Genomic DNA, 26,958 nt, shown 5'->3' on the forward strand with positions numbered 1-26,958 from the left:
TACTACATGGCAATGAGAAAGAATGAAATCTGGCCATGTGTAGCAACATGGATGGAACTTGAGGGTGTTATGCTGAGCAAAATAAGTCAGGTAGAGAAGGACAGATACCATATGTTTACATGTGTAGGTGGATTAGGAGGAACTTAACAGAGGACCATAGGGGGAAAGAAGGGGGAAAATAGTTGGGGAGAGACAGGGAGACAAACCATGAGAGACTCTTGAATGCAGAAAACAAACTGAGGGCTGATGGGGGTGGGGAAGAGGGGAAGGGAGGTGATGGGCATGGAGGAGGGCACTTCTTGGGATGAGCACTGGGTGTTATATGGAAACTAACTTGACAATAAACTATGGAGGGAAAAAAAAGAAGATGTGGTGTGCACACACACACACACACACACATACACACACAGAGGAATATTACTCAGCCATGAAGAAGAAATGAAATCTTGACATTTGCAATGATGTGGATGGATCCAGAGAATAATATTCTAAGCAAAATGAGTCAGAGAAAGACAAAACCCATATTTCACTTGTGTCATTTTTAATAACCAAATGAGCAAAGGGGGATAAAGAGAGAGAGGCAAACTAAGAAACAGGCTTTTAAAAAAAATGTTTATTTTTAAAACATGTCTATTATTTGAGAGAGAGAGAGAGACAGAGTGCATGCAGGGGAGGGGCAGAGAGAGAGGGAGACAGAATCTGAAGCAGGCTCCAGGCTCTGAGCTGTCACCACAGAGCCCAATGCAGGTCTCGAATCCATGGACCACAAGATCATGACTTGAGCCTAAGTCAGCTGCTTAACCAACTGAGCCACCCTGGCATCCCTATTTTTGATCTAGAGAGAGTGTGAGTGGGGAAGGGACAGAGAGAAACAGACAGAAGATCCAAAATGGGATATTTCCTAAGAGCAGAGAGCCTGATGTGGGGCTCAAACTCAGAAACCACGAGATCATGAACTCAGCTGAAGTCAGATGCTTTACTGACTGATCCATCCAGGCACTCCAACAGGTACTTATCAATGTAGAACAAACTGATGGTTACTAGAGGGGCGAGGGAGGTGAACTAGGTGATGAGGATTAAGGAGTGCACTTGTGATGAGCACCAGGTGTTGTATGTAAGTGTTGAATCACTAAATTGTATACCTGAGGCTGATAGTACACTATATGATAAATGAAATTTAAATGATTTATATTTTTAAAAACCTTATAAAACAAAGAGGTCATTTGCATAGCCTCTGATCCAAATGACCAGTATCTTTACAAGAAGAGGAGATTCGGATGCAGACTCACAGAGAGGGCAGACCTTGTGAAGATGTTGAAGACGGTCATCTACAAGAATGTAGCTATGCCCTTACAGGTAGAAACCCAGAGAGGGGTTTGCCTGCTCCCTCTGGATGAGGCCTTATGGGACAAGCCACTGGGAGTGCTTTCTTGCTCTTTAGCAAATACTCCTTTATTTGCTGTGAGACACATGATGCTGAACCCTCTTGGCTATCAGAATTAAGTGACTTTTGGCCTATCCTTAACTCAGCTTTAAAAGTTGGGGCTTTAGATGTGTGAACGAGCTACTTCCAGGCTGATGCCGGCGACTCGGTATTACTGTTAGATTGAGCTGGAGGGAGAAGACAGGATGTGCCCGTCAGCGCCCCCAGCATTTCAGTCAGCCATCCTGCTTGCTAATTGGAAGTCACACCTTCCGGGAGCAGCTTGTAAAGTGTGCAGTCTTCCAGGGAGACACTGAGAGTTATGGATTTTTACCTTTTTTCTCTGTGCTGAGCCTTGCGGGGACAGCAGCAGTGAGTGCTTCTTGACTATAGCCCTGTGGGACTTGTCTCATTGGTTTTCAGAGGTGGGGGTGGGGGTTAGTCCCTCAGGTGGGGCAGCTGATGTTGGGGCACTAGATATGCAGTCCAAACTCTTCTCTCATCAAGGAGAATCTGGGACTTGGGCTTCCATCCCAATTGTGTGTGGCTGTGCAGGGGGTGGGGTTTATGGCAAGAGATAGTGTCAGCCTTTCTAACTCATTTCAGTAGGCATACTTTCTTTTTTGCCCCATGTCACTCCTGTCCCTGAGCTAGTTTCTGGATTTCTCTTCAAGGTAATTGCTTCATGTGTAGCTTGTGCATTTGGTGTGTACATGGGAAGAGGGAAATTTGGGATCCTCTAATGTCACCACCTTGGTCCAGAGTCTAGTCAATGTTCTTTTGAGTGATCTCTGGCTCAGTCTTCTGGTCGACTGACTGGGTGTATGATAATACTACCAAACATATAATAGGGCCACTCTTTGAGGTGTAGTTGTTGTCATAAGGCATGGAGTTAATTCATTCTTTTCATAAGAATGTTTCCCTAATTAGTTCTTTTGTGTTTATTTACTTTTTAATGTTTATTTTTGAGGGAGAGAGAGAAAGAAAGAGAGTGCAAGCAGGGTAGGGGGCAGAGAGAGAGGGAGACACAGAATCTGAAGCAGGTTCTAGGCTCTGAGCTGTCAGCACAGAACCTGACAGTGTGGGGCTCCAGTGGGGATCAAACTCATGACCTGAGCTGAAAATGGCTAAACCGACTGAGCCACCTAGGCTCTCCTTCTTAACTAGTTCTTTATAACACTTGCTCATTCTCACAAGCATCAAAAATTTTTTTGGTCATTTATTTTAGAAATGACCTTTAATTTGCTTTTTAAAAAGTTTGAAATAATAACTAAAAAGGTCTTCTTACAGGACAACCTTTGCCTTGTTAGCTTTTTTCTGGTAAACCTTTTTTGCAAGAGTTGCAAACTGATTTGGAATAAATTTAAGCTTCCTTAATTGAGTAAGCTTTTATTAAAGTTATAGAACTTTGGTTAATTAAGTCATGAACAGTAAACTACATGAGAATCTAGTGGGAAAAAAATCAATGCATGCAAACCTGATTGTTGTTTTTCCTAGAGATGCTAAATTAGGGACTGTGAAGACTGTATTGTGTCTACTAAATTTAGAGCTTCTCTTTGCTGGTCTACATTAGCAGAGAGACCATAAGCCAAATTAATTTAGGTGATGCTTCAATGTAACAATGTTTTCTTACTTTTCTGACTTTCTGATAATAGATTCTCAAATATTTTTATAAAGGACATTGCTATTTATATTGGTAGTTCCTTTTCTTCATTAAATCAAGTTAAGTAGAAAATACTTAATAGTGATTTGGAATTCAGCAGAAATTAAATAGCAAATACTACTTTTTAAAAATGTCTTTAAAAAGGTTTTGTTTTGGAAATAATTATTTTATACTGCCTACTCTTCAACTTATTAGTTGATTACTTAAAACTTTTACTTCTTTTTGAGTTATTTTTGAAATGAAGATGGTAGAATGTCTTTATTTCTACAGGAATCACTGGAAAATGTGCAGAAGAGCATTTATTCAAAAAGGACCATAAGTCCTTTTAATAAGTTGAAGTTCTCTTGCCTCTTTTTCCACTATCTGGGTCAAGTATGTAGGGTATGATTTGCGTAAAGGATAATAGAGAAATTCAAATGTAAAGATAGAGAATATACTTCTAGGAACATACAGTATTAGAAATAGCAACTATGTAACAGCAACTTCACATGAGCTCATGCTTTTATGTATATGTAAATCATATGCTTTTTATATCCTAAATATATCTTAGTCTCAGCTCTTACTTCTCTGGCTCAGGCTCTCCCTCCCTCCATTTTAGCCTGCAAGTTTGTTTCCTTGTATAATTTCAGGTGACTCATTCATGCTGTAATCTCTGTGACTGTGGCCCTCTAGAGTTATGCTATGCATAGCTTTTTTTAAATTAATAAAAAAAATTTTAATTAGGTGTTTTTAAAATTTTATTTTAGAGAGAGCAAAAGAGAGTGACAATGAGGGAGAGAGAGAGGGAGAGAAAGAGAGAGAGGAAGAATCATAAGCAGGCTCCATACTTGGTACAGAGCCCAATGTGGGGCTTGATCCCATGACTGTGGGATCATGACCTGAGCCGTAATCAAAAGTTGGATGCCTCACTGAAGGAGCCACCCAGGCGCCCATGTGCTCAACCTCTATAACCTCACATAGCAGTCCCACGAATCTAAGATATGGTCACTTCTTACTTAATTTCTATAATAGTTCCATAACTGGCCACTAAGGATTTCCTCTGCTTCATTTCCTACTTGGAACCCAAGTAGAAGAAACAAACATTTAAGTTATAGAGTGACACTTGATTGATGTGATGTGCTTTCAAACAGTAAAATAATCCTTGGGAAATATGCCCATAGGAAATATGTTCAATCTTCTGTATTAACTGCACTATCAACCCATTTCACTTACCTTTTGTTTTGAAGTATTTAAAATTCTTCTAAAGAGATCTTTCAGTATCTAAAACAATCTATGGGAACTTAATAGTCACTGTTTTTTGGGTTGGGCATCAAGAATTTTTGTGGATCTTTGCTTTCTCTGCAAGATGCAGGTTGTGGAACAAAACCAGAGCTTTTCAAACTCAGAATAGCATGGGGCATTTGTCAAAACTACAGATTTTAGGAGTGCCTGGATGGCTTATTCAGTTGAGCACCAAACTCTTGATTTCGGCTCAGGTCATGATCTCACAGTTGAGATCAAGCCCTGCGTCAGGCTCTGCACTGACAGCATAGAGCCTGCTTGGGATTCTCTTCTTCTTTCTCTGCCCCTCCTTCACATTCTCTCTTTGTCTCTCTCTCCTTCCTCTCCTCCCTCTCCCTCAAAATAAATAAAGAAGCTTAAAAAATTCTAGGGCTCCACTCTAAGCTTTTGAAATATGAATATCAGTGTCTTGGACCTGAGACTGTACTTCCTAGGTAGTTCTGATTTGGAAGCCATTGGAACAGACATTATGATACTTGTACACATATCAACTACTCATGATTTTTTTCATTTATAGGTGAGTTTTTGTAATATCTTCTCTCTTTTTCTCTTTCTTTTCCTCTCTCTTCCCCTTCATTATTTTTCATTTAGCCTGCTATTCATTCTGTTTGCTAATTTATTTTGAGCTGTGAATGCAGTGTTCCTGTATTGTTAGCATGTGTTGTACCTAGAGCTATTTTACCATATGTCTGCTTGCCACATTCAAAATGCCATTACTCTTTTGAGTTACTATTAATTTCTGAGCTCAAATCATTCAAATCATGGCTCTATCTACTTTGATCTTTACTGACTACAGATGGCTTTTCCTTAACAAGAGTCAAATGAATTTCCTGAACAGATAGAGAACAGAAAATAAAGTGGTAACAAGAATGAGACTGTTGTTACTTGGCTAACTCTGACAATAGGAGATACTGTGAGAGACAGAACATTAGAAGCCAAAACTACCTCTGAATTTTGCATGTTTATAGGAGAGTGTAGGCTGAGAAGAAAAGAAGGCTCTGCTGCTAAAAAACAATTAGAGTCGTTGATTAAGTCAACAGTTATTTTGCTCTTATTACATACAGATCCTCTGCTATATACATTCATAATCTCATCTAATGCTTCATTCAGAAATTAGAAATTTGAGATCACAGAATCTATGTAAATTTTCCACTGCTCATAGGTGATGAAGGGCAGAGCTTAAATGTTTCAATATCAATATTTGCTCTGTTCCAATGATGCAGAGGTAAACAAAAGAGGACAGGTCTTTGCTCATCTTGATTAGATTCATACTGATGGGGAGACAGAGAATGATCAAAATTAACAACAAAATAATAAATACTACTAATAAAATAACGATAAGTGTTACAAAGAGATATTTAATAGAAAGATATGATAGACAGTGTCTGTCGAGTCACTTTGTCTTAGGAGGTTAGGAAAGTTCTCTCTGAAAAGGTAACATTTAAGAATGGAATTGTTCAACCAGAAGGCAGCTATACAAAGATCAGGGGGTAGAACATTGTGAGAGAAGGGAGCAGTTTAGTGCAAAGGCCCTACGTCTGAGGATGAGCTTGGTCATTTGAGGAGTCAAAAAAAGGTCAGTGTTGTCAGGAGATTAGTAACATAATAGGTGAAAGGACAGGGGCATGATAAAAGCAGGGGCTACAACCATGTAGATTTTTGCAAGTTTTACTTGTAAACCAAAATAAGTTTGTAGTTAAGGAGTGGTGTTATTTAATTTCTAGTTTTTGACTGCTATGCAAAGAAAGTACTAGAATAAAATTAGGAAGCCCAGTTAGGAGTCTATTGCATTGGCCAAGCAAGACATGGTTAAAGCCTTGGACTAGAGTGATGGTTAGTGGGCACAGAGCAAAGTATGGGGTTTGAAATGTGATTTCAAGGTAGACTAGACAAGACTTGCTGATAGATTGGTAAGGGTACTGAGGGAAAAAGAAGCATAAAGAATGTACATCTTGAGCAACAGGGAGATTGATTGGTGGTGCTGTTTGCCCAGATGTAGGTGCCTGACAATGACCGGTCACATACCCATTCTTCCTTTATAACTCTCTCAGGCATCTTGATATGGGATCTCATAACCAGTTTTGTGTAGTGAAAAGTTGATATTGAAACATTTAAGCTCTGACCTTCACCACCTTTGAGCAGTGGGAAATTTACATAGATTTTTGTGACCTTGAATTTCTAATTTGTGAATGAAGCATTAGATGAGGTTATGAATATTTACAGTGGAGGATCTGTATGTAATAAGAGCACAGTTCTTCAAATACAGATGACTTCAGACCTTCTTCAGCTATATTCTGGCCATTACTATTGGACTTCATTCTTATGATTTAAATGCCACTAATCAAGGTTGTCGCTATGCTCATTTTATTAGATTTTATCTGAAATGATGGAAGACTCTGAAGATCTTTATAACATCTATTTGAAGATAAGCCCATCTTGAACTTTAATTACCTTTTGAATTTACTTCTGAAGAACAAATATTTCTCTAGTTTATCAACTCACAACAACGTGACCATATTGGAAAAATTATTTTGTTCTTCTAAACTTGCCAGGTTATGTGTCTTCCTTTTTCCCCTCAGCTCTAGTGAGACATAATTGGCATAACTTGATGTAAGTTTAAGGTATATAATGCAATGACTTGAAACGTGTATTATATGAAATATTTATCACAATAAGATTAATTAATACATCGTTTACATCACATAATTACCAGTTTGTTGTTGTTGTTGTTATAATGAGAATATTAAAGCTTTACTCTCATAGCAACTTTCAAGTATATCATACAGTATTGTTAATCATAATTATGATACTGTACATTAGATGCTCACACATTATTCATCTTATGAGTGAATGTTTGTACCATGTGACCAACATTTCCCTATTTCCCTCACCCCACAGCTCCTGGCAACCATCATTCTGCTGTTTCAATGAAATTGATGTTTTTAGAATCCACATATAAGTGAGGCCATGCAGTATTTTTCTTTATCTGTTTGACATAGCTCACTTAACATTATACCCTCAAGGTTCATCCTTGAGTATGGCAGGATTTCCTTTTTTTTTTTTTATAGCTGAATATTTCAACTTAACGATAACCCACAACACTCGGACCAACTTTATAGCTGAATATTTCAGTGTGTGTGTGTGTGTGTGTGTATGTATCACATTTAAAAATCCATAAAATCCATTCATCCATAAAAAGACAGTTAAGTTGTTTCCATGTCTTGTCTAGTGAATAATGCTGCACTGAACAGAGAATCCAGATAACGCTTTGAGATAGTAGTTTTATCTTCTTTGGATACATACCCAGAAGGGGGGTTTCTGGATCATATGGTGGTTCTATTAAATTTCTGAGGAACTTCCATACTGTTTTTCATAGTGGCTGTACCAGTTTGCATTCCCACCGACAGTGCACCTTGCTGTCAGTGTGCAGTACCGCGGTCACTGGGTCTTGCCATGCTAGCATGGCAGGGGAGGCCAATGGCAGGCGCTGTGCCATCCATTGCTTTCTTCAGTGGCAGAAGCAGCTGGGTTTGTCTCCAGAGCAGGTCACTGGGAAGCCCAGTTTCTCCAGCGGTGTGGCTGCTATTGATAGCCTCGGCTTTTCTTCCTTGTTCCTAGTCATTCCTGTGCATCTCAGCTTTGTAGGTCTCTGGGTGAGTGCAGCAGAAGAGGGATTTTCATGCAGTGCACTGCAAGGCTGGCCAAGCTGGATGCTCATTCTGTTCTTCCTTTCCCTGTGAAGGAATTTTTTCTAGCTCGGGAGTTTCGTTTTGGTGTTGAGCAATGCTGGCGAGGGAGATGGGATAGTACAGGCAAAAGGCAGCTGTCTTCCTTTGCTCTTTGTGTGGTTATTCTCATATGTCTTGTTCCAGTGGATTGCTGATATTTCTTAAGTGGACTCTAGAACTTTCCCAGAGATATTCTTGTTCATGGATAGCTGTCTAATTCTTGATCTTTGTTGGGGGAATAGAGGCTGAGGTCTCCTACTCCTTCTACTTGTTCCACTTTGTGATGTCCTCAAGGTCTGTCCACATTGGCAGAGACTGCATTTTCCTTTTTTTTTTATCCCACGTGTGTGGGGGGGTGTACATATAAACCACATTTTAAAATCCATTCATCCATGAAACAACATTCATCCACTCTGGTGACGTCATTTGTAAATTCTGGCTTTTGAGTATACTAAATGAAAGTCGTCACTCCTAGAGGCAAAATATACTATGATAAACTCAGTAAAATGACACCACTGGTCATTTGGATAAGCTGATGAAAACTCAGCTGTGACTCACACTCAGGGTTTATATGTATGTTTATATATACTTGAATCATGTGAATACAAAGCAGTGAATGGACATAAGAGATATATTAAAAGTCTGGATGCTGCTAGAATATTTTATTTTTTCTTGACAATATGGAGTAAGCATTTTCCCACCCTTGTACATACTGTGGTTTGTAATAGTGTATGGTATTGTATTGTATCATTTAGGTGAGTTATGTGCTATTTAATATGCTCTCTAATCACCAGCAGAACTCTGATTTCACTACCAGCATCACAATTTTATGCTCTTTAACAAAATAGGATTGGACATTCCAGAAGGTTGTAGGCTCACTTGTTTGTGGATTTACTTTGCTTTTGGCTGCTAATGGAGAGTTCTGATCAGCTATATCCCATGGATATCCTCCATATTTTGAGTATATATTCTTTGAGGTCTAGAATTTTGATGTGCTTAATCATAGCTTTGGGCTCATACATTTTTTTCCCCATGGATGCTGACAAATTGAATTATTTAAAGGGAAGTAAATGGTATGCTTTAAGAAGTCTGTATAACTTACCTTTAGCTCCCGTTCCACATTTAAATATATTTTAGAGGGAAAAAAATCACAGTACCTAAGACTTTTAAAGCTAGAATTAAAGTGTATTAAGGCTTTCTTGAATCTTGCAATCTGTCATTTTAAATCCTCTTGAAGTAAGGTATAAAGAATAATAGATATATATTCAGTCAGGATACTGAAGATTTTTACTGGCTTTTGGATTAGAGATTTCAACTATCAGTGTTTAAGCCTCAACTTGCTGTCAGTTAGTCTTGACAAGGCCAAAATAAGATTCTAATAGTTGTGATTGTAAAGAGGGTGCTTTTTCATTAGGTGAGGCAAAGTGTCAATTAAAAGGGTATTGAGATAAAGAAATTGAAACTAGATTAAGTTTATACTTTTTCATGGATGATAAGAAAATCCATTTTCTAGTTACATTTCATTGAGGATATACTATCAGGGGCAAAGCTGGAATACCCTGAACATTTAAAAGACTGCTTTTCATTCTCAAAAGACTTATTAACTGCCTAATCATCATTTCAAAAGAGTTTTGTATATATAAAACAAGCACATTTTAAATAAAGTGAAGTGCCAAGGCCACATAATGACAGTTACTTTTAAAGAAGCTATAATTAGCAATTCTATTTCCCCCCACAGTCTTTCCTAGGTGTTCCCTACATTCAAATACTGAGCTCTCTTTCATTGGGGTTTCTAATCTTATAAGGAAGTCTGAAAACTTTATTTGATATATATCCACAAAAAGAAATACTGTGTACATTTCCAGCATGACTATCCCTTTTCAGAGGCCGTTCATGGTGAGACTAAACTTAAGATTTTAGTACGACATTGGAAATTGAGCGTGCATTTATGAAATGCATGAAACACCAAGCTAGCATTGCTATCCCGACTGATCTATATAAATAAAGTTAAGTTTCTCTCTGATGCTTACTGCATATGGTGAAAATGTTTGGATAGATTTTCTGAAATTTAGAAAGCCTTCTTAGGACTTATTATGTAGGCTATGTATTAAATAAGAAATTCACTTAGAGAAGACCCAGGAGACTCCTCAAGGAAATGCCTCCAGTAGAACTTGAGGCATTGATTTGCACAGAGCTGCTTCGCACATTGCAACTTGATCTAATTTGCTTCCAGGTAAGTAGCACCAGACATTTATCTATTTATGCGATGATAGTTAATGATTCTTCCTGTTTGTTGTGGGAAAAAACATAATATTAAAATTTAGCTACTTCATTCTGGTCTGTAGAGTTTCATATGAGAAAAAGCATTGTCATTAGTTTGAGTAATCTCCTGTAAGTAATGCATCACTTCTCTGACTGCCCTCAAGGTTTTTATTTTGTGTTAATTTTCAGAAGCTCAATTATGAGGGGTCTTGGCAAGGACTTGTTTGGGTTTATTTTTTTTAAGTCTATTTGAAAGAGGGAGAGAGAGAGAGAGAGAGCACACATGCACATGCACACACATGTGCAGGCACACAAGCAAGGGAAGGGCAGAGAGAGGGACAGACAGAATCCCAAGCAGGCTCAGTGCTGTCAGTGCAGAATCAGACTTGGGATCTGAACTCATGAACCATGAGTGAGATCATGACCTGACCCGAGATCAAGAGTCCAATGCTTAACCTACTGAGCCACCCAGATGACCCAGGTTTTGTTACGGTTCATTTACTTTCTTGGATCTGTAGGTTTGTGTCTTCTGCCAAATTTGGGATGCTTTCATTCATTATTTCTGTGAATACCCTTTTCAGCCCCACTGTTCTTCTCTTTGCCTTCTAGGACTCCAATGATATGAATGTTGAAAATTTTGTTATATTCCCACAGTCTCTGTTCTTTTTTTTCCAGTCTATTTTCTATTTTTCGATACTGAGTACATTCTGTTGATCTTTCCTTAAGTTCACAGATTCAGTTCTCTGTTATCTCCACTATTGGGACCATCCATCAGGTTTCTTTTTCCTATGACATTTTTCAGTTCTATGATCTCCATTTAGTTAATTTTTATTGTTTCTTTTCCGAAATTGACTATTTTTTTTCCATTTGTTTGAAGACAATTTATCATTGATTATTGAAGCATTTTTATAATGGCTGCCTTAAAATCCTTCTCACTAATTTCATTACCTGAACCATCTTGTTGTTAACATTAGTTGATTGTTCTTTCTCATGCAAGTTGTGATGTCTTTATTCTTGGCAAGAGGAGTGTTTTTTTTAATATAATCCTGGACATTGTGTCTATTATGAGAGTCTGGATGTTATTTAAAATCTTATATTTAACAAGCAGATACCTCTGGGTTAGTACCCAGGTCCTGGCTTATAGTTTTGGGCTGTACATTTAATTTTCAGAATATTTGTAGTGTTATTTTGGCCTATTTGGTTTATTAGAAACTGATGTGGTTGTTATTGGTCCCTGCTGGTGCTGTCTAAGGGAGGCAAAAGGCATTCCCAAGGCTAGGAGGCAGATGTCTCTGGGTGGGTGTGGGGGAGTCCCAGCCCATAGGAACTTGGGATTCCTGGGCCAGGTGAGGTTGTGGCAGGATCTCTCTTGCCAGTGTTGCTTAGCTGCTCTTGGTAAGTGTGTTGGGCTGTGCATGGAAGGAGAGCACTTCCCTGCCAGCTTATTGTAGTGAGGTTCCCTGTCCACACCCGTTACAACTGGCTGGTTTTATCAGAGGGATTCCCCTTTCGTTGGCAGAAGAAAAGAGCCTCTCCTGGCTGTCTCCTATTGCTAGGTTGGGAAGAGAGTTCATGTAAATTGCCCTCCTTTTGTATTCTTTTTCTTTTTCCTTTTTTTTTTTTTTTTTTGTTGTAGGGTCTCTCTTTATTTATTTATTTATTTAAATTTTTACAAATAGTTTATTGTCAAGTTGGTTTCCATATAGCACCCAGTGCTCATCCCCACAAGTGCCCCCATCCATGCCCGTCCCACCCCTACCCCCCAACACCCATCAGTCCTCAGTTTGTTTTCTCTCATGGTTTGCCTCTCTCCCTCTCCCCCACTATTTCCCCCCTTCTTCTCCCCCATGGTCCTCTGTTAAGTTCCTCCTAATCCTCCTATACATGCAAACATATGGTATTTGTCCTTCTCTGCCTGACTTATTTCGCTCAGCATAACACCCTCAAGATCCATCCATGTTGCAAAACATGGCCAGATTTCATTATTTCTCATTGCCATGAAGTATTCCATGGTATAGATAAACCACATCTTCTTGATCCATTTGTCAGTTGATGGACACTTAGGCTCTTTCCACATTTTGGCTATTGTTGAGAGTGCTGCTATGAACATTGGTGTATATGTGCCACTATGCATCAGCATTTCTGTATCCCTTGGGTAAATTCCTAGCAGTGCTATTGCTGGGTCATAGGGGAGTTCTATTGTTAACTTTTTGAGGAAGCTCCACACTGTTTTCCAGAGTGGCTGTACCAGTTTACATTCCCACCAACAGTGTAGGAGGGTGCCCATTTCTCCACATCCTGGCCAGCATCTAGAGTTCTCTGATTTGCTCATTTTAGTAACTCTGACTAGCGTGAGGTGGTATCTCAGTTTTGTATTCTTTTTCTAGTCCTGAGATTGCAAACCAGTTTGCCTTCCTCTTTCACCTTCCAGTTTTTTGTTTTTGTTTTTGTTTTTTTATTTTTGAGAAAGAAAGCCAGTGGGAGAGCTGGAGAGGCAGACAGAGAAGGAGACACAAAATCTTAAACAGCTCCAAGCTCCAAGCCATTAGCACAGAGCCCGATGTGTGGCTTGAACCCATGAACTGAAGATCATGACCTGAGCCAAAGCTTGATGCTTAGCTGACTGAGCCACCCAGGCACCCCTCACCTTCCAGAGTTTTTCTTTGATTGCCTTTTATATTATTTCCAGAATTTATACTTAAACTTATTTTGGAGTAACTGGGAGAAATGATCCTATACAGCTTGTTTGGATCTCAAGTTGCCATCTACCATGGCATATTGAAAAAAGAAAGGAATTTGAGTCAGTTTCAGCTTGGAATCCTTGTTGAGCCACTAGTCTATATGACCTTGATGATCTTAGAGAAGTTATTTGATTTCCCCATCTGTCATTTTCTTCATGTGTAAAAGGGAGACAACCCATTTGCTCTTTATTCATTCAATAGAATGTCTGTCATTGCGATCTTACTCTAAGCAAGGCACTGTTCTAGGCATGAGATTCATGAGAGTGTAAGAAAGGTAAGATTCCTGTTCTCATGACTCTGTGTTCTGATGGCATACCCAGATAATCAATATGAGACACAAAAATAAATAATTCAGAGAGTGATAAGTTCTATGAGAAAAATAAAACATGGTAATGCTAGAGAGTGAGATGAGTACTTAGATGAGCATACTTCAGATGCTCAGGGAAGGTGTCTCTGAGGGGATAACATTGCATTCATTCATTCATTCCATTGCTTCAGTCATATTAATTGAGCTCTTAGTAGGTCCTCTGTGTGTGTGTTTGTATTTATGTTAAATGTTTATGTATTTATTTATTTTATTTATTAAAATTTTTAAAATGATTATTTATTTTTGAGAGAGAGAGAGGGAGAGAGAGAGGGAGCAGGGGAGGGGCAGAGAGAGAGGTAGACACAGAATCTGAAGCAGGCCCCAGGCTCTGAGCTGTCAGCACAGAGCCTGATGTGGGACTTGAACCCATGAACTGTGAGATCATGACCTGAGCCAAAGTCTGATGCTTAACCGACTGAGCCACCCAAGCAGCCCTATTTATTTATTTATGTATTTATTTATTTAGAGAGCAAGAGAGCACAAGAGTGAATGAGGGAGTTTGCAGGCTCTGCAACAGCACAAAGCCCGATGTGGGGTTCCATCTCATGAACTGAACTGTGAGATCATGACCTGAGCCGCAATCAGGTGCCAAGTGTTTAACTGACTGAGCCACCCAGCTACACCTGGATATATTTGAACAAAGACCTGAAAGATGAGAAGGCCCTAACTATTTGAAAATGTGATAGGATAGAATTCCAGGCTGGGGGGACACTATAAAAAAAAGGTCTGAGGTGGGATCTTGTCTTCTTGACAAGATCAAGGAACAGAGAATGATGTGCACTATCGCTGGAATGTTGTAAATGAAGAGGACCATTAGGCTAAAGTGATCAGGAAGGTAAGCAAGAAACTGATTATGTGGGGCCTCCGGGCCATGATACTGAGCTCAGTTTTATTCTGTGAATAATGGGATGTCTTTAGAGAGTTTAAACAGAAAAGTGATAAAATTTATGTATGTTTTATGATTAGTTTAGCTGTTTTGTAGGGAATGGAATGTGGGGGAGGAAAAATAGAAGCTGGGACACTGCTTAAAAAGTTATTTCAGTAGTTCAAGTAAGAAATAATGAAACTTGAACTTGAGAGGCAGCTGTGGAAAAAATAAGCTACAGATTAGAGATACACGTTGCAGTTTGAGCAGGCAAGATTTTCTGAAGGATTGTTTCTCTGAAGTTAGGAAAAATTAATCTATTTCAGATTTAGGCTGGAGGATGGGAGGCCATTTTAGATATGAGAAGATTGGGAGAGGAGATTACATTAGAATTGGGGTCAGAAATTAAATATATTTGCTTTGGATAAGCTAAGTTTTGAATGTAAAATATTTATGGAGAAGTACTATAGTGAGTAAATGTCCCATTCTGGGGCTCACGGGATTCAGGGCAGGTGCTGCAGTTTAAACCTGGGCATCACCAACATTTAGTTGATGTTTAAAGCAGTAGGGCTCATGTAAGGGGAAATTACAGAAAGAGAAGAGAAGGATCTGAGATACTCCATAATTTTAAAATCAAGAATAGGAGGTACATCCAGCAAAAAGAGACCAAGAAGGAGCAGGCGAAAGTGGGGACAAAAATTAGGCAATTTAGCATTAAAGAAATTAAATAAAGTATTTCAGAAGAGAGATGTGTCCAATGTTGTCAAATATTTTAGTAAGATAAAGACATAGAATTGACTAATGGATTTGGTAATTTAGAGGTATTAAGTATCCTTTACAAAAGTCATTTCAGTGGAGTAGTCAGTTATTATGAAAATCATTTATATATGAAGTTAAGCATTCTACGAATTTCAAATTACTTTTCCCTCCCTCAGTTTCTTCATGTGTAAAATGATGATAATGGTGTTTATATGCCCACATCACTCCTTTTACTCTCATATTACCAGATTTTTATAAGAATCAAATGACAATGCATGAGACAAGATGACCTATGCAACATTACACAAATGAACACAATATTTACTTTTCTTTTATGTATTTGGAGGTGCACATTTTTAAAGCAAAAACACACTCATTCATCCAATAATTGGATATTTATTCCTTTAATAAATAAATTTAAGCCAATAAGAATTGCCCCTGTATCATAGATATTTAAATAGTTGGATTTGTTTTTAAATATAGATGGAGATATGCAAAAATAGAATTTATTATTAAAAACATTTTTTACTGTTTATTTGTTTTTGAGAGAGAGAGAGAGAGGGAGGGAGGGAGTTGGGGAGGGACAGAAAGAGACCAAGACGCAGAATCTGAAGCAGGCTTGAGTCTCTGAGCTGCCAGCACAGAGCCCGACACAGGGCTTGAACTCACAAGCCATGAGATCATGACCAGAGCTGAAGTCAGATGCTCAATTGACAGAGCCACCCAGGTGTCCCAAAATAGAATTTATTTTAAAGTCAGATATTAAGCCACACTTTTCCGAGGTGACAGGAACATTTTAAAGGTGCTTCCAAATTTTGTTTTCAAAAATTGTCTTATTTTTATAATAACCACTGCTATGGAAATAACCACCACAATTAAAATCATAGCAATAATAGCTACTATTTTAGGGCATATTACAAATCAGGCACTTTACATATATTATCTCATTTAATTTTTATGCCCACCTTATGATATGGATACTATTTTTATCTCCACTTTTACAAGTGAAAAATTGAGTCTCAGAGAAGCTAAGCAACTGTAGATAGTCTTCTGAGTCAGTTTTTAAAATCACATTTTTAAAAATTCATTATTCTTACTCTTAACACAATTTTGCCTTTCATTTTTGGATGTGTTGAGAGGTTTAGATATGGTAAGATGAGAGTTTTGGAGCACCTATACAGATGAAGCTTCTAGTCTTGTGACTGAAACCATGTTTTGGCTTTTCTAAGGAAAGAAAACTACAAAAGCTACAAGGGAAAAGCTAGAAGGTAGGCCAGACATCAGATCAGAGAGAGAAAGGACTTAAGATGTGGCAAAACCACGTGTGGTAAAATGTGAAACTCTCCCCGAGATTGAATGTATATATTGAAAGAAGGACAGAGAAGATAGCCAGGCCACAGGTACATAAAACATAATATATTTCAGTTGTCAATTTACTAGAGCAAGAGAGAATTCTAGAAGTCACAGTTGGGGTGTACTGAAGTTTCAGGATAGGATATCCATCACTTGGAAAGGCCCAGAGAAGAGAAAACAAGTATGCACTTGTTTCAAGGGTAGCTGGGATTTGTTTTAATCAGGAATGGTAAGACATGTAGGTATGGGGGCGCCTGGGTGGCTCAGTCGGTTAAGCGTCCAACTTCGGCTCAGGTCATGATCTCACAGTTCATGGGTTCGAGCCCCACGTGGGGCTCTGTGCTGACAGCTAGCTCAAAGCCTAGAGCGTGCTTCTGATTCTGTGTCTCCCTCTCTCTCTGATCCTCCCCTGTTCACGGTGTCTCTCTCTCTCTCTCTGTCTCAGAAATAAATAAAACATTAAAAAAAAAAGACATGTAGGTATGAAAATGACTGTCATGAAGGAAGAAGTTTATTTATTATACTCATAGATCCTTAGAAACAGGAAGCATGGCATACAATGCAGACTCACATGGGGAAATTACCAGGGTTGGTCAGAAGTCAGGGAGTAAGAGGAAAATATGGACAAGGTCCTTTATTGTGGGAAGGAATGAGTAAGGCATGATAAGCAGCCTTAGGATTGATTAGATGGATGTCAGCAGGCTTTGGGGTAGAGGGGTTCTCCTCAGTAAACCAGTATTTGGCTCTAGCTGGTAGTGAAAAGTGGCCTGGAATGTGAATAGCTGATAAAGAAAGTGGTTGGATTTGTGGGGTCTGCACTGTGTTTGCATCTGAAAGGTGCCCTCACAGGCAAGTACTTGCTACCTGTGGGGATTAGCTCACCCTGGGAGGGGCAGCCCCTCCCAGGTCAGCAAGGTCCCAGATGCCAAAGCATCAAAATACAGAATAAAAAGATATGGCTAATATAGTATTAAACACTTATTATATACCAGGCACAGATGCTGTCTGATTTATTTTTCATGACAACTCATAAGATAGGAATTATGTTTTGATTTTATAAATGAGGGAATTTGTGTTGGGTGATTGTGGGAAAAGTCCCAATTTGTGATGAAGTCCCACCAGTGTCAGTTCACTAAGTAATCACTTCCCAGTACTGGACCTTATCATTCTGCACCTGCTACCGGCTGTGTCTGTGCGTGATGGAAAGGAATAGGATTAGATGATTTCGAAGGTTCTTCACTGCCTAGGCTGCTAGTAGAGTCTGATGGGATCTGTGGCACAGGAGTTGATTTGAGGAAGTTTATTTGAGAAACTGTATTGAGGGTGTGCAGGAAGCACTCCAGAGAGGGAGCTTACCTGGGCATGTGTTGTAATAGAGGCCATGGCCCTGGGGGAGAATTCAACCAAGAGTCAGGAAACTGCATCCCAACCCTCCCACACCACTCTGTTGCTGGGTAACCTTGAGTGACTGCCCAGACTACAGGAGAGAGGTCTAAAAAATGGCTCCAAAGAGCTTGAGATTCAAAGTTTAGTGGAAAAACTGACAGTGATGAAATGCAGTAGGATGGAAAATCATATGTTGAAATAAGTTGTTAACTAGTCATGTAGAAAATATGCAATAAATATATATTAAATTGGATGTAATTTCATCTCCTAGTAGGTTTTCTAAGAAAAGTAGGCTGTGGTTAGCCTGAAGAAAATCTGGATGTTCTTAAACTTCCACTACTTCTTTCTCCCTTTTTTCAGTTCCAGTAACTCTGGTTAGCTACCACCCATTGTATAGAAAATACTCTGGTAATTGTTTATGAATTGCCCTTTGTTGTGCTCCTCATGTTTTTCTTCTATCTTACAAAAATAGACTATAAGCAGCTCAAGATAAGAGCTATGTCTGGACTCCTCATAGCATCCGGTAAGTTCTGGACATATGGATACCCAGGAAATATTAAGAGATTATGAATTAGAAAGCTTCTAATTTAGCCCTCCAGTCTTGCTGATGAAGAAATAATCTTGAAGAGGATGAGGTAGTGCAGTGCCATGAATTAGTCTAGTGCCTACTTCTCCTCAACAGGCCTTTTGATCGATAGTATTCAGTGCTTGCTTTAGCTTTCTTATGAGCTTACTGGGCTCTTAAAGAAAAGCTAAATTCATTTAAATGTTTTACAAATTCTAATTGCCCATAATTATATAAAATGTCTCAGATGATATAATTTTTAAGTATGCCTTTATTCTGTCATTTGTCATTGATATAGATGACAGGAATAGAATATGTGTTAAAAATGTCAAGTGTACTAGGATGATGACATTTTATGTAAGTACATAATTAAATCATATTTTGGAAGAACTGATAATCGCTATTTCCAAAGAAGTGAATTATATTTGAGAATACTTCGAGAGGTCTCCAGTTGGCATTTCATAATTTAAAGCCAGCTTTGTATATTACCCCAGAGCTACTAAAGAGGAAGACAAGGTGATACTTTCTATAGCAACACAGGAAAGACTGTGTAAAATGTACAGATGTCTAAATGCTTCCCTAAGGCACAGTGGAGGTTGCACATTTTATTTCTTATAGCGCGTCCTGGGGCCAAAAACAAACTGCTCACCTTTATTACAAACATTGACAGAGGTATGATCTGGTATGGGATTAACTGAAAAAATGTTTGCTTACAAGGAAATAATATCACTCTAGAGCTACAGGTGATACTGTTAAAAAATGAGATTTTGCAGCACTAATGTTTGGCAACACCTGTGTTTCTACCCTAATTGTGTATAACCCTCAGATTGCCAAACTCTCCACTCAATCTCTTGTTGAAAGAGGAGTGTGGATAATTTTTGAAAATTTGAATATATCATAATTTTACTTGACAGTTATCTGAGCCTAATTCTAGAGGGCAGAGGCTGTTAATGAAAATAAATGTGGTCTTTATTAGTAACACATTTGTGTCAGAACTAACTTTTATGCTGTAAGCAAATGTGGACAAAGTGAGGGAGAAGAGTTAGTGGAAAGCAATGGTACAGAAGAGATGGGATGAGGTAGTACTGTCAGTGGGCCAAGAGTTTCAAGATCAAGTTTGGTCAGGAATTTTTCAAATCTAGTCTTTTTCTAGTGGGTATTTTCATGGAACATGAATTAGGTGGGATAGAAGAGTGGTGCAGCTTTGTTTATTCATTTAAAATTTATTTATTATTTATTTTTATTTTTTAGTCTTTTTATTTTTGGTATAGCTTAGTAGGATGATGGAGCTTTAAATTTAGGAAAACTTACCAAAGATGATGTCACGGGAGAAATGGAATGTGGTAACAAATTGGTTTCAGAGACACAGGGCCTTTGGACCTGTTATAGAGACACAGGGCCATTGAACCATCAGAGCTTTAGAGCTCTGAAGGTCTAAGGAAATTGAGAAGCCTTGGGTATCTCAGAAACATTGAAAGTAGGGATCAAGTAAGTGACCTATCTTCCCCATGTATGGGAGACATACAAATGGTTTTAGAAATTTCGAGCATTAGTGTCAAAGAGGTACAAAGATTTTTCTAAAACTTGCCATTTGATGGGTAAGAGCTTTGATAAATTCTCACTGTTACCTCTTTGATTTTGGTTGAGAGGCAACTGTACTAAAATGAAAGCACAGGTTGAAAGGACTCTAGCAGTCCATACTTCAGGCTCCCGAGTTTCATTCATTCTTTGGAGCTTTAAAAATCCTTATCACTACTGCTACCCTTCTGTGTGGAGGACTCAAGGACACTTTAGGCTCTCAAAGTCACACTGTAATGCTTTGTTCTAACTGTGATTCACTTGGGTACTGTGGTTACAGGATAGATAGGGAGATAAAAGATATGCAAACTTATAGAGAAACATGTTTTTACTTATGAATAACAGCAGTCTGAATTTAACTTTGGAAATTTACTGCGAAGACCACAGCTCTATTCTGTTCTGGATGACAGTCCAGTGAAACAAAGTTTGGGTTCTCAAACATAGAAGGGCATCTATTGTTTTAATATTTATTGCATTCAGGCCTATGGAGAGTTGAGTAAATATGTGGTAGAATATAGATTTTCATAGTTCTCCCTCTTTCTTTCTCTCTCTCTCACTCTTTGTTTCATTAGAGGAATGGAACTATTTCTTTGTCTTAGTTGGATTTGAATAGTAAGCCAAAGGGAATTTATCTTCCTTCATTCATACTGAATTTTAAGGACCAGTAAGCGCTATTTGTTAAAGGATATGAGAAGAGAGTAAAGAATTTGCTTAGAAATGAGAAAGGAGGGGCGCCTGGGTGGTTCAGTCGGTTGAGCGTTCGACTTCAGCTCAGGTCATGATCTCGCAGTTCATGGGTTCAAGCCCTGCGTCAGGCTCTGTGTTGACAGGTAGCTCAGAGCCTGGAGCTTGCTTCAGATTCTGTGTCTCCCTCTCTCTCTCTGACCCTCCCCTGGTCACGCTGTCTCTCTCTCAGAAATAACTAAAACATTAAAAATTTTTTTAAAAAAGAAATGAGAAAGAAGTAGGTTTGCAGAATAGACAGAACACAGGACAAAACGTCATTTGATGGATCAAAGGGTTTGATACATTGTCTTCTATTTTGGCAGAAGCAAATATTTCTATAGATACTTATAGAAATATGGAAAATATCTGTGTGTGTGTGTGTGTGTGTGTGTAGTTTTAAGACAAAAAACATATAAAGGAGAGGGCTCTCAGAAAGAATACTCTCTTGACAGCTGCTCCCAAGAAGTTTCCCAAGAAGGAAGCCTGATATCTGGGAAAAGCCAATAAAAGGACCTCCAAATGATCAGTGCGGAGTCATTATTAGGTTTCCCAGTTTCACGCAAGAACTGAGCCATTGCAAACTCTGCTGAACTTGCGTGCACCTTCCCAGGCTTCCTCTAACTAGAATCAATCTTAGCAGTTCTTCCTGTCAGTATCTCATGAGGGGACCTCACCTCTTCGTAGTTCAGGGTCCTATGCTATTTTATAAGCCCAGCAAGAGAGATGCTAGAGCTTGTTCTAAGATTTGCTTTTTAAAAAAAAATTTTTAATGTCTTTGTTTTGAGAGACAGAGACAGAGAGAGAGCAGGGGAGGGGCAGAAAGAGAGGGAGACACAGAATCTGAAGCAGGCTCCAGGCTCTGAGCTACCTGTCAACACAGAGCCTGACGCGGGGCTTGAACCCACAGACTGTGAGATCATGACCTGAGCCGAAGTCAGATGCTTAACTGACCCAGCCACCTAGACGCCCCAGATTTGCTTTATTCCTGTTTACTTTATTGTTTTGCCAACTCATACCCACCCACTGCATTTGCCTACTACAAATCCCAAGAACATTTGTAAGTAAAAAATTGAGGGTTGAAAATTCTGTCTCATGTCTCATGCCACATCCCTCTACTTAAGATGCTTGAACTAAATCACCTGGCGACTTTCTCGGGTGTGGTAAATATAGCCATATTATAATTGTACTACCTTGTTTAATACTAATACCTGGAGTAAGTTCAGCTATTTTTTTAAGCTAATTTTAATGATTATCCTTTGAGAGATTACTGAGCTTGCAGGAAAGAGAGCCATGTGAGGAATCCTGTTTGGTGAACTCCAAAGCCCAATCCTCACTCATTTTTCTTTTCTTTTTGCCATTGTCTTCCTGTTTTTATAAGCAAAATATCAAGTTAGTATGTATTTTTACTTTTAAACAAAGACTTTCCCAATTGCATTCTGTCTTGCCCCACTCGGCTACTGTTAGGAGTGACCCCACTTTATCAACTGACCTTGATGCTTACATACATGAATCAGCCTTCTTGCTGGAACAGAATATAAATATCTTAAAAATACACTTCCATGCAAGAGTTATGTAATGCATTGCTAGGAGTGTGGTTTATTCACATCTGACAAGACTATTTAAGGCTGGATGCCTTGCTGTAAATAGCTGAAAGAGGAGATGAGAAACGTAAGACAAAGAACACACACACACACATTTAGAGATTAAAAAATTGTCAAATTTTTAATGTTCTTAAATGGCCAACTTAACTCCCTCCTTAATTGACTCTTTATAATTTTATAACTCACCATCCTATCAATTAAAGACCTAATCCCACTGGAACAAATTGAAAATTGTTTCTTGTTATTTATTTATAGTGTACTTTAGACTTTTGAAGTCTGTTTTGATGCACATTTCATAAAAACCGTGGAATTATTAATACATTTTTGTATTTTGTTATTACATTCTTCTATAACCATCATAGAATGTAGCTAAAAATAATAGATTTTTTTCATCTATATCTCATGTCTCTCTTTTTCAGCTACATGTGATTTGGACAATATGAAAACAAGAGAACATATCATTAATACTGAAATACTCATTTAAAAAATATCTATCTGAACTCAGTAGCAATAAAACAGTAAAATGTAAGTTGGAAATGGTAATTTCTTCAAAAGTTTGTTACCTTTGCACTTTAAGATGATGTGCTGGTTTTGTTTACTATTGTCTATATGGTTCTAACTTGAATTTTAGATATTAGATTGATATGAAGCTTGATCTAACAGCATTATGTGAATTTGAGGGAGTTTGCCTGCAGTTGACACCTTGGTAATCATGTGTTATGGTTGAAAGCAGGGAAAGGCATCTCAAGGTCTTGGTACACAGTTGGTGGTCAAGTGAGCAGTCTCACAACTTGTCAAGTAACAACTTGGCTTTCTTTTAATATGTCATATATAATTCATATGTATAGGTAGCACCTACGACAGTTACTTTTTTATTACTGTAATTTCTTATTGTTAAAAAAGGAGGAAAAAAACTAATTTTTGCTTGCCAATGAAAAATCTAGGGTTTTGTTTCTCAATTTAAAACCGTCAGTGTGTCTAAAGTAGGAGAGTTTTGCTAAAGAAATCCTTTTTTAATCAGTGCAGTCTGGCCCCTCCTTGAAACAACAGAAAAAGTAAAAGTAAAAAAGGATTGAATTTTTTCAATTGATTCAATTGATTCAATTCAAATGAGCAACACATTTACATAGGATCTTATTCATAAGTCAGACTAAATCATGATCAGCTCTACTATTTAAATGGGACAATAGTTTCTTGCAAACTGGGAAATTACTCAGGGAAGGATAAATAGAATGGAGGTTCCTCCCATCTGACCCTCTGCCAGTTTTCATGTTTATTCTTACTTCTTTATACTTGCGTAGTCTAACACATTTATTCTTCCCACAGGAGTTACTCTGATACGCATTAGACATTAATATGCACATTTGAATGAGGAGTCAGGTTCCACGTTATAATAAAAACCACTTGTAAAGAATTTTCTCCTGAATTCAAATCTTTAAAACGGCCACAACAGATTACATTATTTTTTAAGGAAGGTAAGTTGTGCTATATTACTTCTTTTTAAATGTTCAAAATTTACTTTATTAGTTATTTTATAGTATGTCCTTAATGAATTCATTCATATCAGACAAAGGGAAATGAAACCCATCACTGAGAAGGCTCTCTAATGAGCCATATAGAGCTGAAATAACTACATATGCATTTCACAAATGGACCATTAATTGGAAAAAGAACCAAAGTGTGAAGATATAATCCAATAGGATGGAACTTCAATGGTAATATATTTTAAGGTTTTAGAACTTTCGATTCACTTGTGTGGAGGAAAAGGTGAATGTGAAACAAAGTTTGCTTTTCCCTCTATCTGAGGTGAAGCATTTCCATTAAAGCTTTGTGGTAATCTAACTTTGAGGAAGAAATAATTTTGATAATTTTGTCAATTTAACAAGAACTCCTGCCTCAACCTAATAAGTTTTCTTTTTTTGGTTATTTAAGTACCATGTTCTGTCACACTAGTGGCTTACTCTGGAGTTGCTAGTGCTGCCAGGTTACTTAAGATGTAACATACTGACCTTAGGAGAAACAAGGACATTTTGATACTGCTGTGCCCACTAGAACAAACCTGATGAGAGCCAGGGCTTCCCATGGATGCGCAGATCATTTATTCTCCAGAGGCCTGAGGGGCAGGGCAAAGCTGGGAGGAGGGCATGAAATCAGGCCATCTTGGCACCAGTCCCTACCAGCCTCCACTGGTTCTGGAAAGAATAGCCTGGCCTGGGTGAACAACCACCTCTTCTCAGCCAATCAACCCTATGGTGTGTCCACAATGACATCCCTGGTGCTTCCATACCCATTGGGGCTTTTGTCCTCAGTCCCCAGTGGCTTTACCAGTTGCCTTGCTCAAAGCAGCCCTCAACAAGCAGATGACCCACCCAGCTGGGGCCCACACTGGTCCCTGTTTGTAACACATTTCAGACAAACATGATCTCTCCCTGCTTTGTGAAAACAAAACAAAAACAAAATGAAATAAAGCAAAACCCAAAACTGGATGTATATGTGAGTGAAAAGGAGAGATATTAATAATTATAGTTGGGCCACAGGCATAAACCTAGTCTGTCCTGGACACACTGGGATATATGATCGTATTGGGGTTCTCCAGGGCTCTTTATTTTATATCTGCATGTATATAGTATGTAGTATATACAAGGAATTTATGATAAGAAATTGGCACATGAGATTATAGAAGCTGGCAAATCCAAAATCTGTAAAGCCCATGCCGTAATTTCAGTCCAAAGTCTGGAAGCCTCCATAAAACCAGGAAGAGTGGCTTTCAAGATGGTGCTGAAGGCAAAGAAGGAAGCACCAGCCCCTCCTAAAGCTGAAGCTAAAGCAAAGGCTTTGAAGGCCAAGAAAGCAGTACTGAAAGTCGTCCACAGTCACACACACTCACAGAGAGAGAGAGAGAGAGAGAGAGAGAGAGAGAGAGATCTGCCTGTCACCTACATTCCTTCAGAGACACTGCATCTAAGATGGTAGCCCAAATATCCTCGAAAAAGTGTCTCCAGGAGAAATAAGCTTGACCACTATGGCATCATCAAGTTCCCCCTATTGAGTCGGCCATGAAGAAAATAGGAGACAGCTAGCTACAAACTTGTGTTCATTGTGGATGTCAAATCCAACAAGCACCAGATCAAACAGACTGTGAAGAAGCTCTATGACATTGAAATGGCCAAGGTCAACACTCTAATCAGGCCCCCTGGAGATAAGAAGGCAGATGTTGGACTGGCTCCTGACTGTGTTGCCAACAAAATTGGGATCATCTAAACTGTGTCCAAGCTGGCTAAATCTAAACATAAATTTTTTCACCAAAAAGAACCCCACAGAAAACACCCCCCGCCCAGTAAAACGCCATGAAGAGATAAGTTCCCGGTTTGAAGATTGTCAGGCAGAAATCTTTCATACTCTGGGAGGGCCAGCCTTTTCTTCCATTTAAACCTTCAACTGACTGGATGAGTTCAACTGCTTTACTTAGTCTAACAATTTAAATGTGAATCTCCTCCAAAACCACCCTCACAGAAATATCCAGAAAAAGTATGACCAAATATCTGGGCAGTCCATGGTTTAGCCAAGTTGACACATAAAATTAGTTGAAGTAGCCATCCAACTTCTTTCAAAGCAGCAGGTAATTTTCTGTCTCATGTTGTACCTCCGGCCACAGTGATTCACACAGTATTTTCTTTTACCTTTACTCCAATGAATCCAGCCTCTCCTTATTTTATACTTGCTCTTAGTTTGTGCCAGAAATTCCCTTACTTCAGCCCCTTCATGTTTATTTATCTCTCTTCTAGGTATTTAATTTTATCGTGTCATTTTAAGACAATGATTTACAAACTACACTCTGTGGAGGGATGTGGCAGAGCGGTAGGTAAATGAAGAATGAAGGCAACAGGTGGGTTGTCAGGCACTACTGTTGCTTCAACCATGGTTGCTCTGTTTTTGTTGCTTCACAGTAAGCTTTTATCTGAGGACAGATTAGTTGGCTAAACTGTATTTGAAAATCACTACATATTTTCCTTAATGAGTCCGTGAAACTGCTGATATTGTAATAATTTCTTTGTGAAGTAATTTTCTGAGGAGAGGGCACACAAATTTCTCATTTATTTAAAAAGGTCTGTAACTCACGACAGATTAATCACCATTGGTTAAATGTTGTGCATGATGCCTTGTATTTTCAAAAGTAGATATGATTTAGAAATTACATATGAGGACTTTGAGAATATTGATATTTAATAAATCATGTCCTATGTCCTATGTTTCTATTGGATCAGTAACAAAATGATACTGAAATGATGCAAGGATTCATTCGCACCAGAAAACAAGAGAGGAAAAACAGCCTTTCCAAGGCACATTTAGCTGTAGACATTACTGTCTTCTTGGTGGGGTGGCATCTTTGATACATGGAGACATGCCTCTTCCTTCTCAACAGTCTTCTCTGAATCTTGGCTAAATAGAAAAATGTCATTGAGTCAGATCGAGTTTAAACAGAAAAAAATTCTGTTTTCTATTGTTCCATAACAAACACTCTCCACACTTACTGGCTTAGAATAACAGCATTTATTATTTTTTATGATTCTTTTGATTGATTCTCAGCTGCTTTAAGCTGAGAGGGTAACCAGGCTACCTTTGCTCTCCATGTGGTGTCTTGTCCTTCAGAGAATGTATT

General features: G+C 38.5%; 1 long non-coding RNA gene and 1 pseudogene across 1 annotated transcript in view; both read left to right on the forward strand.

The window, feature by feature from the left end:
- LOC120225018 overlaps nucleotides 1–26,958 on the forward strand; it is a 94,112-nt gene that overhangs the window by 46,879 nt on the left and 20,275 nt on the right. Inside the window, exon 2 of the long non-coding RNA XR_005526724.1 lies at nucleotides 23,625–23,773. This is a non-coding gene — a long non-coding RNA (uncharacterized LOC120225018). The remainder of the gene's footprint in view (nucleotides 1–23,624; nucleotides 23,774–26,958) is intronic.
- LOC120225015 lies at nucleotides 25,071–25,559 on the forward strand (annotated as a pseudogene).

Source organism: Hyaena hyaena, unplaced genomic scaffold, assembly GCF_003009895.1.
Source record: "Hyaena hyaena isolate Hyena2069 unplaced genomic scaffold, ASM300989v1 scaffold_1308, whole genome shotgun sequence".
NCBI classification, from domain to species: Eukaryota; Metazoa; Chordata; class Mammalia; order Carnivora; family Hyaenidae; genus Hyaena; species Hyaena hyaena.